Source organism: Mus pahari, chromosome 8 (genome assembly GCF_900095145.1).
Source record: "Mus pahari chromosome 8, PAHARI_EIJ_v1.1, whole genome shotgun sequence".
Taxonomy (NCBI): Eukaryota; Metazoa; Chordata; class Mammalia; order Rodentia; family Muridae; genus Mus; species Mus pahari.
Genome location: NC_034597.1, coordinates 69,640,072 through 69,646,812, shown reverse-complemented (window position 1 = coordinate 69,646,812; position 6,741 = coordinate 69,640,072). Strand labels below are relative to the sequence as shown.

The following is a 6,741-nucleotide window of genomic DNA, read 5'->3' as shown; positions in this document are numbered from 1 at the left end:
TGGGGATTTAGCTCAGTTGTAGAGCACTTGCCTAGCAAGTGCAAGGCCCTGGGTTTGGTCCTCAGCTCTAAGGAAAAAAAAATCAAGATACTTCACAGTTTAATTTCCTCCTGAGAGGTCTTGTCGTACCTTGCCGTGCACTGTAAGATGTTGTGTTCACTTGAGTCTTCATCCAGGATGACTGAACCAGCCAGCAACCCAGTCAAAGCTGAGTTTGAATATTCTTTGCTTTTGTTCTAGATTTTACGAGGAAGTAAAAAAAAAAAACTTTAGCAACTCCTAACCTGGAAGAAAAGATTCTTGTGAGTTAACTCAGAGTCAAAAGGAAGGGAAAACCCAGAAAAAAAAGCAAGAAAGAGACAAATCTGGAGAGAAAAAAAAGCAAGCTGAGAAAGTGATCGTCGAAGATAGGAAAGAGCATACTGCTACTAATACCATGCGAGGGAAGAACATTTCCCATGCACACTTCATTTACTCATTCTGTGTGTACATTCTTTAATTATGATGACTAATTATTATTATTATTTTCGTCTCGATTTGGAGATGGGAGATCTCTGCAGGTGCTAGCTGGAAGTGCTGGAGCCCTGGTTCGTCACTTTAGCAGCAGCAGCAGTTCTGGGAAGGAGTCTGTTTATAGAACCTGAGGAGGTATCAGACAGTCTTGGGACGTCATCTTGGGAATGAGCCCTGCAGTACCAAGTGAATGTCATAGTAAAATGAAGTTGTGTTCCTGGGATGTAGGGAGTTACGTGACCATCCGTGGCTTCAGTAACTCTTCCCTACCTGATCCGAACATTCTAGACTTTATATCTGTTTAGCCTTCTGTCTTCTGTAACTATTACCCAAATCAATGGTCAATTAAAAAAAAACCAGCAACACCCTTTAATGTCTACTTCCACACGGATGAGGTAGGATAGACTGTTCATGTACCAGAGGTAGCAGGGAACAGATTGAAACGGTGACACATTGTTATTATTTATTAATTTAAAATTATTTGAGATTCAAGGTCTGATCATTTATTTGTTCCTCTTCAAGGTTTAGTTTTGACTGCACTGAGACTTAAGTAGATCTCAGCGAGGACAGCGGATGTCTCTTGGTGACCCTGTCCCTGGTGGTTTCCTTTGGCTTCTTTCACTCCTTTGGCCAAAAGATTAGTATATTTTGCAGCCTCCTTGTTTTTCTTAGTGCTCTCTCTCTGTGTCTGTCTCTGTCTCTGTCTCTGTCTCTGTCTCTGTCTCTGTCTCTGTCTCTGTCTCTGTCTTTCTCTATGAGATCAGGTCTCTCTATTAGTCCTGCCTGTCCTGGAGTTTGCTATGTAGACTAGGCTGGTCTCAAAATCAGAGATCCTCCTGCCTCTGCCTCTGCCTCTGCCTCTGTAGTGCTGAGATTAAAGACATGCACCACCACATCTGCCACCCAGTGCATTAATTCTTCAGAGCACTACATCAATCAGTGTTCGTGTCTCAGGACACACTGAGTAACAAGACGCTGAACCCAGGCTTCTTTGGTCCTAGACTTCTTATCGTCTTTGTTTAAGGGCTGTCTCACACCATATTGGTTGACATTCATCTTTAGAGAGATTGAAAAGCTTTTGGATTCTGCCAGCTCTTGGGCTCCAACTGTCAAGGCACAGTAGTATCCGTCAGTCTCAGCATAACCCCCATCTGCCTTCAACAATAGCCAAGTTGAGAACAGTCAGATTGGCATCCATAGTGCTTCCATAAACATACGTGTGCTCACCCTTTCCAGTTTGCCTTGGACTGTAACAAGAAAGCCCCTCACTCAACAGCAGGCAAGCTCTGCTGTGGGTCAAGACACCTTACTTCATGGACAAACCTTGTTTGTCATTCTCCCTGACCCAGACCACAGAGCCCTTCCACTCTTCAACCAGAGCAGCAGCAGCTACGTCTGTGTGCTTCTCAATAGAAAGTACAAAGTTTGTGTTCGTTGTCCGCCCAGGGACTGTCCCGCAGTGGGTGGCTGGGAAGAAGATATTCAGCTTCATCCCGATATTAAGCTGACCACCTAGGAGGTGCCACAAAACAGAGCAGTCACTGTTACTGTTAAGATATTTGTAGATCAGGCAGTGAAAGACCGAGCTCTGAGACACAGTCCTGCCTGCAGTTTTACTTTGTTGTCTAGAGTTTCCAAGCTGCTGCGCACTGGTGGGTAAACTAAGAGACTCGGCAGTCTCAAGCTAAGCTAGATCTGAGAGTTTGAGGAAAAGAGGCTGTGCAGGGACCCGGTCACTGCATAACAAAGCAAATGCATGAGAAAACTAGCCAGGGCAAAGATCCACTGGGGAGGGCTGCAGTGGGAGATTCCCTGACAGCTGAGACAACTGAATAGGAACCCTTAGCTGTCCTTGGGGATGGAGAGATGGCCCAGTGCTTAGGAGCAATTGCTGCTCTTCCAGAGGACACAGTGCAGTTCCCAGCATCCATATTAGGTGGCTCACACCACATAGAACTCTGGCTTGAGGGTGTCTAAAGTCCTCTTCTGGCTTTTGTAGTCTCCTCCACACAAATGTGTGCCATACAGTCAGATCCTGAGCATGTGTGTGCATATGTACATACATACATGTATAATACATACATAGGAATAAAATCTTTAAAAAGCCCAAATCTCTCTCTCTCACACACACACACAACCTAAAACACCCCAAATCACTAAGTAGTCAATTAATATGAACAAACCCAAATCTTGGTGTTACACTATAGGAAGAGAACATGGCCTCCTTTTGCTCTTGAGCTGGGCAGAGGTCTCTTAGCTACAATACTGGCAATCAGATCCTTAACAGTTTAAAACGAGCACATCAGCTTTATTGATAATGATACAAAACTGGCCGCTGGCCCACAGGCGTTAAGTCGGCCTCTTTGATTTTAGTCTCGTAAGTGGGTGGAAAAGGCTGTCGGTAATGTCTTGATAATGTCCTTTGAAGTTTTGAATTTTAATGAAGTCCAACGTCCTCTAGCTGAGTTTTGTACCTTTGCTGTCGTGTATAACAAATTTCTATCTAACCCCGAGTCATAAAGATTTATGTGTGTTTCCCTAAGGATTTTATAGCTTTATCTTTCTTCACGTAAGTCTTGGCCCCCTTTCGGTTGTTTAAAGATGGGGAAGGAAGTTATCGTGGAACAGCGATGGGCTATCACATTGTAAACAGTGTGTACAGGTTACTGTATGCCAGTTATACCTCAAAGTCAGTTCAAAACTGATTCTTTCAAATGATGTAAATGCTGTATATTTATGACAGTAACTTTAGAGAAAGATATATAGATTTTGATTTCTTATTTCAATTTTTGTCAGATCTTTAAATCTTAAATCTTGGACTGGGGATGGAGTTCAGTTGGTAGAACATGTCTACCACATCCCTGCAAGCATTGCCTAATACACACAGGGCCCTGGCTTCAATTCCCGCTACCACAAGAAGGAAGAAAAAAAAAATCACGTTTTAATAATTCTTAAGAAAATTACTATTCTAATCATTAAATAACAACGGACATTTTAAAAATATGAACACTTATTTTGTTATTTAGAATGTCAAAGTCCATTAAATTAATAAAAGCATAAAAATCAATGCATCCCATATTTGAAGACCCTTAGACTAGAAAGGACTCAAGGCTTTACTGAGAAAAGAATGATTCTCCTGACTTTTTTTTTTTTTTTAAGTTAGAGTCTCATTATTTAGCCCTGGCTGTACTAGAACTCTCTCTATAGACCAGGCTGGCCTCAAACTGGGAGAGATACCTGTCTCTGTCATGTACTGGGACTAAAGGCGTGCACCTCCACACACATCCTACCCTACCTTTTATTTATTTTTTTATAGTGTGTGTCTGTCATCTTTTTAGTAAGACACAGTGATTGTCTGTGAAATATGTTTCCCCTTGCTCTTGCCTGTCTCTCACATGTCACTGAGGCCTCCTGTGGCCTTTCCTGGCCTTCCTGAGGTTAGCCTTGGCTGGGAGCTTTCCCAGTAATGAACTTAGAATGGGCCTGTCTCAGGAGCGAGGACCTGCAAGTGTACTGGGCTTCGCGAGACCCTCGGAGCTGAGCAGCTGGAGCCTGCTCGACTTCATCACCTGCTGGGCGTGTCAGAGAGATGACGAGGGGTGTCCTGATGAGTTCGAGACTTCCTCCAAGCCGTATCCACATCTGAGAAGGCCGGTAGATGGGTATGACCCTTGACCTCCACTCCCAGGTCACTGTGCCCTCCTCACAAACAGCTCAGCCTGGGGCATGCCCGTTCTTGGCCCTTCTCTCTCAGATGGGGTATTGCTATGAAGTACTGGCTACCCCAGGTCGCTCTAGGCTTGAACCCAAAGATCCTCCCATCTCTCAGGACAACTACTGGCTATGGAGAAGAAAGAGGCAGGCAGGAGGAAGCAGCCCCTGGAGGTCCTGCAGGAGAATCAGCTTCCTGTTTTCCTCAAAAGTGTTGTCCTAAGCTCTTGTCTACGATGCAGTCTTTGGAGGGGAGCATCTTGCGGGATGAAGGGTCCAACTTGGCTCCAGCAGCACATCCGTGGCATCTACTTGCCTTTTCCGTTCCTGTTGTCAAAGTGGCCTTGCCTGGGACAGAACCCAAGGCTGAGCTGAAGGAAAGGAGGCAGAAGGCAGTGTCGTAGCCGGGAGAGGTCACCCGGCTGAGGGGACCAAGGACCAGCAGGTTGAGAAGGCAGCAGAGGCCCTGAAGATCTGGCAGTGAGCGAGCACACCACAGTCCCGCCCTCATGGGGGTCATGTTCAGACGGGGAGACAGATTAGAAAAATAAGCAAATTGATCTTAAGGTCACACAAAGGCACCACACATACGTAGCAGATGTGCAGCTTGGCCATGATGGGAGTTCCTCAACAACTGGAGCGGGGGCAGTCTCTGAACCTGTTGTCTGCCTGTGGGTCCAGTCCCTCTAACTGGGCCGCCTTGTCTGGCCTCAGTGGGAGAGGATCCACCTAGTCCTGCAGTGACTTGATGTGCCGGGGTGGGGGAATATGCAGGGGGGGGGTTCCATCTTCTCAGAGGAGAAGGGGAGGGGAATGAGGGGAGGAGCTGTGTGAGGGGGCAACTGGGAGGAGGGGGAGCTGAGACTGAGATATAAAGTGAATAAATAAATAATGAAAAAAAGATAATAAGCAAATTACAAAAATATTTCAAGTACTCTGGGGAAAACAAAAACAGGACAAGGTAACAAAGAGGGAAGACTTAGCAATGAATGACTGTCAGGGTTTGGGTAGGAAGTATCTTACAAGGAGCTCATGTCTCGCTCCTCAGCTGGTAATGCAGTCCCAGGGAAGTGGTTGGATCAGGGGGTTCAAACTTCATGAAGGGATTAACCCACTGATGGATTCATACTCTGATGGCATTATTGGGAGGTAATAGGTGGTGGGTAGCTTCCTGGGGTGAGCCTTTAAGGTGCTTCCTGTCTGTGGCTCCTCCGTGGCTCTGAGGCTCCTCTGTTTCTTGGCTGCCATGAAGCAGTGACCTTTGCCTCATATCCCTGCTGCTGGGACGGTTCACCTTATCTTAGGCCCAAAGCAACGCAGCAGCTGGCCTTGGGGTCAAACCCAAACCTGGAGTCAAAATAAGGTCTTTCCTCAGAGATCTGTAACAGTGACCAGATACTCACAGAATCGCTGGGTGAACAGTCGTGGGTGGCAGGAATCTACAAGACACTGAGGTAAGCCCAGATGGCTGCCGAGGAAGGAAGAGTCCCTCTCCTTTGGGGATATGACCTGCAGTACATTGCTTGTGCCTCCATGGATGGACACATACCTACAGTGCATATGGGCAGAGCTGACTGAACATGTGGTTATTGGTAACAGTAACAAAAAAACATAAAGTCAGGAGGTAGATGGGCTGGAGGGCACAAGGGGGAGGTGGAGGGGAGGGGGTGATGTGTGGATGTGATGATCAATATACTTGGTATACACGCATCCAACATCCAAAGAATAAGAACACTGCTTAAAAAGACAAGCCCAGCTGAGCAGTGGTGTCCTTCACCTTTAATTTCAACACTTGGGAGGCAGAGGCAGAGGTGCAGAGGCAGAGGCAGAGGTAGAGGCGGAGGCAGATCTCTGAGTTCGAAGCCAGCATGAGCATGATCTACAGAGTGAGTTCTAGGAGAGCCAGGGCTACTGCTACATAGAGATCCTATCTCAAAAAAAAAAAAAAAAAAAAAAAAAAAAAAAAAAAAAAGCTGCATCTGGGCACTCTTGTACTCTTGTCTTTGTAGATGTCATTTCCTCTAAGCTGCTGTAGACTGAAGAGTTAGTTCTAAGCTGTGCCGTCCTGGAGTTTAATGCTTAAATAATAATAATTTAAAAACCTAATAAAGGAGTTGTTTTAAAACCAGTCTGGGCTCTTTATGGTCTATTTGTTTGACATTAAATGTGTCACTACGCACACTTGAGGAGAGATCCTTCAAGAACAAAGACTCAAATGTTTCAGTTGGAAAATTTCCTCATCTTAAAAGTGGAGCTTTTATTGGAATGTTTATCCTTTAGGGATGGGCTATGAACAGACAGAAAAAAATATCACCATTTTAGTGCTATTCAAGGAAAATAGTCGGTCCTTTGCATGGGACCTCCCTTTTCTAAGTAAGTATATGGAATGGCGAAGACACATCGGAAATTTTCTGAGACCAATGGTACCGGCTCTCAGCCTGGTCTGTCTGCATCTCATGCACAAGACCTGGGGACCTGAAAAAAATCTGTGGGACAGAACTGGTTTCTGACTCTCTC

At 45.4% G+C, this 6,741-nt stretch overlaps 1 pseudogene; it reads right to left on the bottom strand.

The window, feature by feature from the left end:
* Positions 1–1,030: 1,030 nt before the first annotated feature.
* The window catches only part of LOC110325125, a 12,203-nt pseudogene continuing 6,492 nt past the window's right edge, over positions 1,031–6,741 (bottom strand).